The 12,588-nt window shown below is 41.3% G+C and overlaps 1 long non-coding RNA gene across 1 annotated transcript in view; it reads left to right on the top strand.

The window, feature by feature from the left end:
• The first annotated feature begins 1,963 nt into the window (after nucleotides 1-1,963).
• LOC132274082 (uncharacterized) overlaps nucleotides 1,964-12,588 on the top strand; it is a 63,940-nt gene continuing 53,315 nt past the window's right edge. The window contains exons 1-2 of the long non-coding RNA XR_009470325.1: nucleotides 1,964-2,363; nucleotides 2,501-2,547. This is a non-coding gene — a long non-coding RNA (uncharacterized LOC132274082). The remainder of the gene's footprint in view (nucleotides 2,364-2,500; nucleotides 2,548-12,588) is intronic.

The raw sequence follows: 12,588 nt of genomic DNA on the forward strand, positions 1-12,588 counted from the left end.
AATTTTTATATCATTGATCACACAATCTTAGTCAAGCATTAGTGTTGACCAAGCAATTTTATTAATGGTTTTTAAAAATAGGATTAAGGTAGAAAGTTAGATCAATCACTGTGACACATTTTTGTAAGATGATTTTAAGAATGTTTGGAAACTATTTTGAGGCACAGGGAGTAAATCTCTTTTACAATAATCTGTCAACATTTTACCATGGCATTTATAATAGTAAAATATAAACTGAAAAAAAACAGAAAAAAGAAACAGTTGATCTATTTAAAAACTATAGGGTCAAATATATTTTGAAATCTATTTAAAAACTATAGGGTCAAATATATTTTGAAATTTGTTAACCCATCTAAATATATTCGTTCAAGTGGCACTGTTGCTCAAATATATCTGTCCTTTTATTATTTTTTAAGTCACAATTGTGGACACGTGGGCTGGATAGGTTGGCAATCTAACTTCATATTCTACAATCTTCTAAAATGTTCTGGATTTTCTCTCTCTCTCTCTCTCTACCTTGATAACTGAAAAAAAAAAGTACAAAAAGCATGGGCTACGTGTCGGGTAGGCATTTGTTTAGAAAACCATTTCACATATAATAGAACTGGTACAGACAAAATAGGCGTGGCCAGCTCTCTGATCGACACGCGTTCCAGATTGAAGCTTTAAAAAACGTCTCTTAAATGGCGCGTATGTGCTTAGGTGGGGGCCTGTAATTCTCATTTAACAAGGTGACAGATTCGTCACCAAATGAAAAGTAATCAAATTGATGATCCAAATTCCAAAATTTCGAAATTTGTTATCAATGAAGATTAATTTGGTATAAAAGTGGTTGAGAATTCGAATTCTGTGTCCATTTACTGATCTTTGAAGCAAAAATGAAAATATGAATTTATTGGGTCACTATGAAAATATGGTATTTGGAATTCAAAAATCATTTTGGGGTGTTTGAATAACTTAGGGGAGTTCCAAGTTTTTGAAATTTTGTCTACAAATATTATGTTTGGCTCCTTCTTGGGGTTACCAAAGTCAAATGAGGATGCATACTTGTGTCAACAAAATTAAATTACAAAATAAAAAATACATTTGTATCTGTTTATTTCAATTCTATTTATAATGCTAAAAAAGGAAGAAGCAAAACTACATTTTATAAGAACAATGTTATTCCAATAGGTCATACTTAAAACACTAGTAAAAGAGCTATCCACCATATGTTTTGATTGGAATTCATATTAAGGGTATTATTGAATAAGAAAGAATCATTTTTCAACAGTACAGAGTATTAAAGAGATAAAAGTAGTTCCTCTAATTTTAAGAAGAGACCATTAATCTCGAGCCAATTACTTAGATAACACTACAAAGCAAAAGAGTCTGTTTTGTGATTTTTATTTTGTTTATTTATTTTATTTTATTTATTATTATTATTTTTTTTGTTGTTTCAAGGCAGAAAACACATTACAACATCTAGACTTGAATCATTGACTTTCTATTTTAAAAAGTAAGAAAATACCACTAGACTACACCATATTTGACAGGTGCTTGGTTTATCCTTCAAAAAACAGACTACACCACATTTGACAGGTGCTTGGTTTATCCTTCAAAATGTTTTTTGATAATTAAAATTTAGAAAATTATACTAAAACTTTTGGCATGTCTAATTTGTCACTCAAAAAATAAAAAATTATTTTCAAATAACTATAAAGAAACAAACCTAGAAGAAAACTAAATTAAACAGAAATTTTGTATAATTTTTAATTTTTCAGAACTAAAAAAAAAAAATTATTTTCTAAATGACAAACTAATTTTTTTTTGTATTATTTTCTTTTATCATATTTTTTAAAATAATAATTCCTCAAATCAACGTGGTAGTGGTATTGTTTTATTTATAATTAATCTATTTGCTTGCCACAGTGAAACAGCAGCTCTCCCTAGAAATATCCATCACAAAGCAGTTCCACGGGAATCCAAACCCTAAAAATCAACCCAAAACCTAAAAAAACAAATATAATTTTATTATGTTTTAAATCAAGTGGGGCCCTTTTTTTTTTTTTTTTTTTTTTTTTTTTTTTTTTTTTCACATATAAACAATTTTCATCTCCCTATCAAATCAGTCTCACCGTATGCCACTTTCATGTCTCCCTCTACGAAGCACTTGCCTCTTCCTTTCTCTCTCTACCAATTATCTTCCCTGTTATATCTCCCATTCTATCCGATACTGCTATTACCGTTCCATCAATAAATTTCGTAATGCATCTTCCACCGTTTTTTTTTTTTTTTGGTCTCCGTTTGTTTCCCGGGAAAGTGAGGGAAACACAGAGAGAATTTGCTTAATGCTGGCTTCATTTTACCGACAACAGAATAGCGTATGTGCTTCATTTTTCTTTTAAACGATCTGTCTTTTCTTTCTTTCTTTGAGTACATTTTGCGAAATTTCTTGAGTTTGTGCTCTAAAATCAAATACAAATTGTTTGTATGCTCTTTGTTTTTGAAATATTTGTAGATCAACGTTAAATGAAGAGTGGATCTTGTTGTGGCCTTCGCTATCTGGTGTGTATACCGATCTTCTTTTTGTTTAATATTTTTTTTTTTGAAACACAAGGTATAGTTTGTTTATAAGTTTTCTGTGATGACTTTAACTTATGAATGTTTATCTTAGTTTATACTTACTTTGTTGATCGTTATGATATGTTCAGCACATGCCTTGTATTCAACTTGCATTTGATCCGATTTATACTGTATCAATTTTCTTTCTCTCAGTGGTCTTAGTGGAACTTTGCTGAAGTTTTATCGCCATTCAGAGTATCTGGTTAGAGTAAAATGGTAGAGTAATTAAGTAACAAGCAAAGCTCTCAACTTTTTTGATGACAACTTTTGGAAAAGTTATATTATGATTTGAAAAAGATAATTCCAACCACACTGGTTACTTTGGTATGGTTGCACAAATTAGTTACCTGTGTAATAGAATATTTGGACTGGTCGAGTAAGTTACCTGAAAGTATTTGTAGAGCTGGATAACTCGTAGAATTTTGGTCAGGGGGATTGAAGAATGGTCAATAGAGGTTTCTTGTGGTGGTTTGATTTAAGATTTGAGGTTTTCTTTGAGGAGGAAAAATTATGCAGCTCCTGATAATAGAGATTGGTCAGGGGGATTGAAGAATGATTTAAGATTTTAGGTTTTCACAAGGGCAATCGTTCTTGTGCTTTTTAGGTTTTCTATATAAGGGGACAGAGCATTCTCCGAAAGTGGTCGGGATAGAGAAAGTCTGAGCGAATGGTGTTTGCCAATCCCCACTGACCCTGATCAAATTGCTTCTCCAACCCTTTTCAGAGGCAAGTTTGTCAGTACATAAGGACCGTTTATCAAGGGGGAAGAAGTGGAAGTATATATCGTCGGTTCTGATTTTGGTGACTCTATAGCGGAGAAGGTCTATGATGTCTAGATCTAGGTTCATATCACGATTTAGGAGCAAGAGAACTAATATTACCCTAAGGAAATTTTGGGGTTAACTTGAAAAGGGGAAAGCCCTAATTTGTTAAAAATGTAATAGAAGAACGGGTGCAAGGGAAAATTACATTTAAGTGAAGAACTGAGAAAAAGACCTCTCCTGGAAGAAGACCTTCACCAGATCTCTCATCCAAGTTCTCGGGATAAATCCTAAGGGAGACGTCGTTAGGAATTTTGTTCCTCGAACGAAGAGCCTCTAAATTAGGAGCCATTATAATGGCAGAGGAGATTCCCAATTTTAGACTTTCTTTTTACAAAGGAAGATAGTAAAGAACAAATTCCTCGAAAAATGGATTGACACTAACCTTAGAAAGAGGGTCTGCAGAATACACCTCAACGGAAGGAGAGGTGAAGAATCGCAAAGGGGGAACCGGAGAAGATTAGGAAAACTCACCGGCGAAGATTAGCTATTAGCAGAAACGATTAAAAGAGACGATGCTTGAAGGAGAAGATGATAAAGGCAGAGTAAGGACAAGAGCTTGGAGTTTGGGGTTTTAAAGAGAAAGCGGGCTCAATATCCGAAGAATCAAGGCAATGATGGAGTTTCAAATTTCAAAACGTGGGTTTCTGAACCAACCATTCACCTCCCCACGTCATCGCCTCGAGCAGTCTCATTATGATTAAGTCTCTTCGATAATCTCACCCTAATCAATTAGGGAGAGATTATGGGGGCAGATGAGGACACTAAAAACGGTTTTGGTCGGGCACGACCCAGATCATTGGAAACTGGTTTGGAAAGAGCACTTGGTCTGATCGGATCATCATCTATCATCCCAGACCCAAAAGTCAGTCCGGAAGCCCAATCTGAGAGCGAAGGAAAAGGGTTCATATCTAGGCTCAGAAGATCGGCCAGCTAGAAGAATTTAGGAAGAAGCTTCTAGAACACTTGTAAAGTCTATAAATAGAGTGAAAAGAGAGGGAAAAACGGTTGAGATATTTTGAAGTGTAATAATTAACCTTTCAAAATCGAGAGAGCTTTTTGTTGCATCTTCAATGGCGTCGTCTGTGGGAACCGAAGGAAGGATTCAGTTGATCATCGAGTTCTCTGCAAGCAAATTGATCGTTCTTTCCGAGGATGGAGATTGATTTGTGAGGCAGAAGCTTGATTTCTGGAAATTGGATCTTGATCTGGAAGATGAGATTTGTTTTGAGGAAATTTGATCTTGATTGACGAAGACCAGATCCGAAGAGTTTACGGTAGCAAAGATTTAGATCTAGCTGATGGAGATCGGAATTCGGCCATTCTGAGGCCAGATCTAGTACGTTCACGTCGTTAGGGTTTGGATCCGATCAAGAGTTCTCGGTTGATGACTCTGCTCTGGTCAGGAATGATGATAGGAGATGAGAGTTCTTGTCCTCAGGAGAATGAACAACGCTCAAAGCTTGACGAATTGATGAGTATGATTGAAACTCTAAGAAGAGAGAATGCGGAATTAAGAGCCGGAATGGAGCGTTGAGAAGTTCCGGTAATTTCACGACCGCCTCCGGTAGGAGAAAGAGTTCCACAATCAAATGTTGCTCGCCAAGGTGAGCAAGAAGGAGGCGTTCACCTGGATCTTCGTCACGAAGAGATCAGGCTAGAAGATTTACCGCCAAATGTTCATCATATGGAAGATCAAGAAGGATTTGTTCATTTGGATCCACATCGCGAACATATCAGGCGAGAAGAGGCCATGGAGATCGATCCGCACCGAGAAAGAATCAGGCGAGAAGAAGCCATGGCGTTCGATCCGTATCAAGAAAGGCTTAGGCAAGAGGAAGCTATGGAGTTCGGTCGCAATAAGGCCACGACATCATGGTAAAAAGAGTAAGAGTTGACAGAGCAAAGGTCGTTCGATCCGATCTACCGTCCATCAATGGCAACGTACGACTACAAAAGTTCAGACAGGAGATCTGCTGAGCAGAAGGTACTACCGAGGGAAAACGAAACCCTCCGTTCAGTAGCTCGGACTCTCGATTCACCATTTTCGAATGAAATCTTGAATGCTCCAAATGAAAGAAAGTTCTCCATGCCAGTTTTTACTTTGTTCGATGGAATAAGTGATTTGATCGAGCATGTCTATCATATTCAATTGAAAATAGCTCTGAATACAGAGAATGATCCCCTGATGTGCAAGGTTTTTCCTATAAGCCTGACCGGACCGGCGCTTAACTGGTTTAAGAACTTGGCAAGGGGCTCAGTGGACAGCTTCCGGAACCTATGCGACAGATTCATAAGCCAGTATTATGGAAACAAGTGTCGGGCCAAAGATATCTCGAGTCTGTTTATAATGAAAAAGCTAGAAGGCGAACATCTACAAGCTTTCCTCACTAGATTTAACCTAGTAAAGAGCATGGTAATAGAGCACCATCCATCCACGGCAGTTCAGGCATTCAAGTTGGCCATGGCCCGAGGGACTCCGTTCCACACAAATCTGGTGGTGAATACGCCGAGGACCGACCATGGACGAGCTGAACAAAAGAGCTGATGGTTTTGTGCGCTTGGAAGAAGAGGAGGTTGCCTACGCAAGAAAGACGTCCATGGTCGCGACGGAGGAGAAGACCAGAGAAAAGATCAGGCAAAAGCAAGCCGCACCACAACGTCCGACCTCCTGGAAAGCAGAAAAGAGGCCTAGAGAGGACGAGTCAGTTACTCTACTCAAAGTCACCCTGGCGAGGCTGTATGAGTAAATAAAGATAAGTTTCGTCCTCCCCTACCAATCAGACAGCCCCTTGAGCAAAGAGATCAATCTAAACATTGTGCTTTTCATAGTGATTTTGGCCATCAGACTAATGAATGCAGGAACTTAAGGAGGCAAGGGAGATGCTAATAGCAATGGGAGAGTTCGCTGGATACATCCAAGGACCAGCAGTGGAGCAGAACCGACAGGCAGAGCAGGTGAAAAGTAATCAGAAGCCGAACTACCATAACGCTCAGCCCGTTCGGATAATAAACGCAATTCATGGCTGACCTGAACCGACTGAAGGGTCAGAAGAACTGCTCTGAACGCGTCTTCGTCAAGCACAAATGAAGAGGAGGATAGGCAGTGTAAATGCTCTGCACCAGTAGAACGATCCAGTTCAGATAAGGTTCAACAGAACGGATCTGTTGCGAGTTCAGATTCCTCATGAAGATCCCTTGGTCGTTAGCTTGACTGTGGTAGAATGCTTGGTTCGAAGAGTTTTAATTGATCCAGGAAGCAGTGCGAATGTCATGCCAAGGGTAACATTTGACCGGCTCGAGATTGAGCCAGAGAAGCTTAAACCTACCGGAAATCCACTGTTGGGATTCGATGGAAAGCGGGTGGAACCTATTGGTATGATTGAATTGCCAGTACGAGCTGCTGAAAGAGATCTGATTGAAAGCTTTGTGGTCGTCGAGATCCACCCATCCTATAATTTCTTGATGGGAAGAGGGTGGATTCACAGGGTCCAAGGTGTCCCATCGATTCTGCATCAGGTGATGAGGTGTTTGAGCCTGATGGGAGCAAGGTGATTGACATCCATGGGACTAGGTCGTATCCAAGGAGTGTTACTCTGTAACTCTGAAAGCAACTGGGAAGGGAAAAGCTCCCGCCCGGTCTGATAACCCAAAATAGTAATCACAGGTACCTCCACCTAAAGAGATTGGGGAGGAGGACGAGCCTTTGGTTCTTACCGAAGAATGCCTCGTTGATGTGCAGATTGACCCTCTGAGCCAGACAGAACAACAAAAGTAGGGCCTGGGCTTGCAAAGGAGGAGAAACAGCAGTTACTTGATTTCCTGTCTCAGAATGCAGATGTGTTTGCCTGGAGTCATTCAGATATGCAGGAATCGACCCTTCTGTATCTTGCCATTCCCTCAATGTGGATCCGAACGTCAAGCCAGTAAGACAGAAGCAGAAGAGGTTCGTCCCAAAACGCAATCAAATCATAGCCGATGAAGTTGATAGGCTACTGGAGGCAGGGTTTATCAGAGAGGTTCAGTACCCGTCTTGGCTTTCAAATGTGGTTGTGGTGCAGAAGAAGAATGGAAAATGGAGCGTATGTATAGATTTTACGAACCTGAACAAAGCTTGTTCGAAAGATAGTTTTCCATTGCCGAAAATTGATCAGATGGTAGATGCTACTACCGGGTATGAACGGCTGACCTTCGTGGACGCTTATTCTATAATCAAATCCCTATGGATCTGGACGATGAGGAAAAAACTTCTTTTGTAACCGAGCGAGGGATCTATTGCTACAAGGTCATGTCGTTCGGACTGAAAAATGCTGGAGCCATTTACTAAAGGCTGGTTAGCAGGATTTTCAAAAGCCAAATGGGTAAAATTGTAGAAGCCTACATTGATGACATGGTGGTAAAGGGTAAAAAGAAGGACCATCATTTGCAACACTTGCAAGATGTGTTCGAGGTATTGAGAAAGTACGGTATGAAACTTAACCCGACCAAGTGCTCGTTCGGTGTGGGTTCTGGGCAGTTCCTGGGGCATGTGGTCAATAACAGAGGAATTGAAGTCAGCTCAGCTCAAGCAGAAGCCTTGATAAAAAATGCAGAACCAAGAACAGTTAAGGAGGTACAAGCACTCACCGGACGAATAGCAGCACTGAGTCGATTCATTTCTAAGCTGTAAGATCGTTGCAAACCGTTCTTCGATACAATAAGAGGCCATAGAAGGCAAGCCTGGGGGGATGAACAACGACAGGCACTGACCAAGCTGAAAGAGTATATGCGAAACCCTCCGGTCTTATCGGCCCCAAAGTCGGGTGAAAAGCTTTTCATGTATCTTGGCGTGTCCAACATTGCAATAAGTGCAGTTCTGGTTCGGTGTGAAGAAGGCAAGCAATTCTCAGTGTTCTACGTTAGCAAGACAATGGCTGAGCCAGAAAGAAGTATTCAAAGGCCGAACGAGTAATCCTATCATTGGTGAATGCGAAGAGGAAACTCAAGCACTATTTTGAATCCCATCATTTCGTCGTTCTTACCACTTTTCCTATAAGGGTGATCTTGCATAAGCTAGATCTGTCAGGAAGAATGACAAAGTGGGCTATAGAGCTGAGCTCGTTTGATATAACGTATGAACCCCGAACAGCCATAAAGGGGCAAGCGGTGGCTGATTTCCTGTTGGAATGTGATGTAGAAGACATGGAAGAGGACCTTGGAAGCTCATCATGGAAGCTTTTCGTTGATGGCTCTTCAAATCAAATGGGGGCAGGCATTGGGATCAAACAGCAAACACCAGAAGGCACCACGCTGAGCCAAGCAATCAGACTTGAGTTCAAAGTGACTAATAATGAAGCAAAATACGAAGCATTGCTGGCAGGACTGAGGCTGGCCAAACAACTGAAGGTCAAAAGTTTAATTGCTTTTAACGATTCACAGCTGATCATTCGGCAAGTGACTGACGAATATGGTAGCAAAGATGAAACAATGGAGGCATATCGTTCTGCCGTTACGCGTGAAGCGAAGAGCTTTGATCAGATCAAGTTTATCCAACTGCCAAGAGAACTTAATGAGGATGCCGATCGGTTAGCCTGCAGTGTGTCGAGTTCTGGAGAAGCACTGACAAGTGTGATTCCAGTTGACGTGTTATCTCAACCTTCCATCTTCGAAGAACCACTCGGCGCAGATCCTCGATAAGTGTATGTCATAACGTACGAGACAAGTTGGATCGATCTAATCATAACTTTTATAAGAGATTGTGTTGCCCGAACAAAGAGATAAGGCAAGGAAAATCAGATCAAATGCTGCAAAGTATGCCATTGTCCATAACCAATTGTATAGAAGGTCTTTCTCGGGCCCGTATTTGAAATGTGTTGCCCCTTAGAAGCTGGGTAGATCCTGCGAGCTATCCATGAAGGTGTGTGTGGCAATCACTAGGGAGGAAGATCTCTGGCACACAAAGCAATGACACAAGGATACTTTTGGCCAAACATGTCGCGGGATATTGAAGAATTCTCCAGGAGATGCGATAAGTGCCAAAGGTTCGGACCACTGATCCACCAACCACCTGAAGACTTGCATGTAATGGCCAAACCATGGCCTTTCGCGCAATGGGGGATGGATGTGGTTGGCCCTCTGCCAAAGGCCAAATCACATAACAAATACGTTCTACTTGCAACATATTACTTCATCAAATGGGTAGAAGCCGAACCGTATCCCAGTGTGACTCAGGCTCTAGTAAGACGCTTCATCTGGAGCAATATCATTTGTTGTTTCGGTGTGCTAAGATCGATCGTTATGGACAATGGGACGAATCTGGATAGTAAGCAAGTAAGGAGCCTTCTAGAAGAGTATGGAATTAATCAAAAGTTGGCAGCGGTTAGCCATCCTCAGGCGAACGGTCAAGCCGAAATCACAAACAGAACAATCTTTGCTTGTATAAAGAAGAAGCTTGAAGATAAGAAGGGTAAATGATTGGATGAGCTCCCGAACGTCTTGTGGGCTTATTGAACAACCCCTAGACGACCGACCGGAGAAAGTCTATTCGCTATGCCGTATAGCACCAAGGCAGCAATACCGGTTGAGCCCCATTGTTCAAAGCTTGGCATGGAATCTAGAGCAAAACGATAGTATGTTGAAGTTCAACCTCGATTTGCTGGAAGAGAAAAGGGATGCAGCAGCAATAAGACTCGCGTCTTATTAGCAAACGCTTGTGAATAGCCACAACAAAAAGGTGAAGCATAGAGACTTTGCACCTGGTGATTTAGTTCTGAAAAAGAAGGTGGGAATTGTCAAAAATATGATGTCACCATGGGAAGGCCCATACAGAGTGGCAGAAGCCATAGGAAAGGGGGCATACAGTGGCATACAGTATAGAGTCCATGGCTGGAAGATTGGTCAATAAACCGTTTAACGCCACGTCTCTAAAAAGGTACTACTAGTAAAGATTGAATTCCATTCTGAACAATGTTCATTTAGAATTACGTTCTTACAAATGTATAGATTCTTCAAGATTTATTAAAGGAGCTCATTTTGTTTCAAAAAGTTGATTGAGCAAAAAACACTTGGTGAAAGCCAAGTGGCAAATGGCACTATGAGCCGAACGCCAAACACTTGCACCAAATGAAAAGTCGAGTGGCAAATGGCACTACGAGCCGAACGCCAAACACTTGCACAAAATGAAAAGCCAAGTGGCAAGTGGCATTCAAGCCGAGCGTCAAGCATTTAGCCAAGTAATTGGCAAATGGCATTATGAGCCGAACGCCAAACACTTGCACAAATGAAAAGTCAAGTGGCAAGTGGCATTCTAGCTGAGTGCCAAAATGAAAAGTCAAGTGGCAAGTGGCATTCTAGCCGAGTGCCAAGCACTTAGCCAAGTAAGTGGCAAATGATAGTACGAGCCGAACGCCAAACACTTGCACAAAATGAAAAGCCAAGTGGCAAGTGGCATTCTAGCCTAGCGCAAAACACTTAGCCAAGTAAGTGGCAAATGGCACTATGAGCCGAACGCCAAACATTTGCACAAAATGAAAAGCCAAGTAGCAAGTGGTATTCTAGCCGAGCGCCAAACCCTTAGCCAAGTGAGTGGCAAATGGCACTACAAGCCGAACGCCAAACACTTGCACAAAATGAAAAGTCAAGTGGCAAGTGGTATTCTAGCCGAGCACCAAGCACTTAGTCAAGTAAGTGGCAAATGGCACTATGAGCCGAATGCCAAACACTTGCGCAAACTAAAAATCAAATGGAAAAATTAAATTGACAGCTCATTTAATCACATATTGAAGTATGGATGCTTTGCAAAATAAAATTGTCTTCTTAGTCATCATCATAGAAAAGTTCTTGATACACAAGGAGTGATACTGAAATGAAAAGAAACAAGTGTAAAAGCCAGCAGAACTCTATTTTGTCACGTCTTCTCCTGAGCCTGATCCATTGCTCGTTCCACCACCATTGGCTGCCTCGTCACCACCAGCCAGTTCGCAATCTCCTTCCCCATCATTGATTGTTTCCTCGCCTCTGGAGGGAGAGTCAAGATGGATGACCTCCTCAGCTGGCAGAGCTCTTTCAGTTGTAACAATTGCTGGAGGGGCAATGGTGGTAATGGGAGAGACACTCAGAGGACGAACAGGGGGGATGACCCCTGAGGATACAATCTCTTTACACTCAACAAATATATTCTCGGCAGGAGCAGGGAGTGGATCCTTGTAAATGTTCGGCGGGTCAATACTAGTGATGCGTCAAGCTCATCTGGACCTGCATAGGAGCTTGATTCGCCTTCGGGAGGAGATCGGTCAATAAAGCCATCTCTATACCCTTCGGCATATCTGAGAGTCCCGATAAGAGAAACGGGTGTGAAGAGCCTTCATACCACCATCAACTGCCTGTGACATTAAGCAGAGTGGTGCGTTCATTCGAGAATTTTTCTTCTGAAATGGAATGGGTTAGCCGTTCGGCAGCAAGAGTGCACTGAAGGTCCCCTTTCTCATTTTTCAGAGCATCTCTCTCTCTCTGTCTGCACAACATTTTTCTCTATCTTCAGGACGTCCATCTCATCATGAAGAGAGTCTCGTTCACTTTTCAAAGCATCTCTCTCAGCCTTCAGAGCATTTATTTCCTTTTCATATTCATTCAGCTTAACCAACAGCTCTGTGTTTTTGGCCTCAGTTGCCTTTATTCCCTTAACAGATCTGTCGAGTGCAAGAGAGAGGACTTTAACTTTCCTGTTAGCCACCCCAAGATTTCTCTGGAAGGTGATCATTCCAAATAAGGTCTGCACAAAAACATAATCGTTCTGGTAAGTACAGGTGCAAGGTGATCTGAATAAGAAAAGTGAATGAAAGATAGTACAAAAGAAAAGGGAGCAACCTTAACAGCGGCAGCAGGAAAACGTTGGTACATTTTAGTGCAGGTCATTTTTTCCTGGGTCTTGTGTTGTTAGGGGTCCAAATGCCCTTATAGAAAGCAAAGGAGGTGACAGGGTCCTTAAACACAGTATTTGTAGGGGCCACAATTGACCCATCCTCCTGTTTGAGCAAAGGGCGCCATGGAACCACTGCTGAGGAAAAGACAGAAGTTCTGGCTGATTCACCCTCCGAAATGGGTATCTGAGGTGAAGGGAGAGTGGTGGTGACCCTGTAAGTTCTAGGCCTTCGAGCTGAAGGAAGGTCATTTTGGTCAGAGCCAC

The sequence above is a fragment of the Cornus florida genome, unplaced genomic scaffold (assembly GCF_030987335.1).
Source record: "Cornus florida cultivar Cherokee Brave unplaced genomic scaffold, ASM3098733v1 CherokeeBrave_3.0.0_Hap2_Chr09, whole genome shotgun sequence".
NCBI classification, from domain to species: Eukaryota; Viridiplantae; Streptophyta; class Magnoliopsida; order Cornales; family Cornaceae; genus Cornus; species Cornus florida.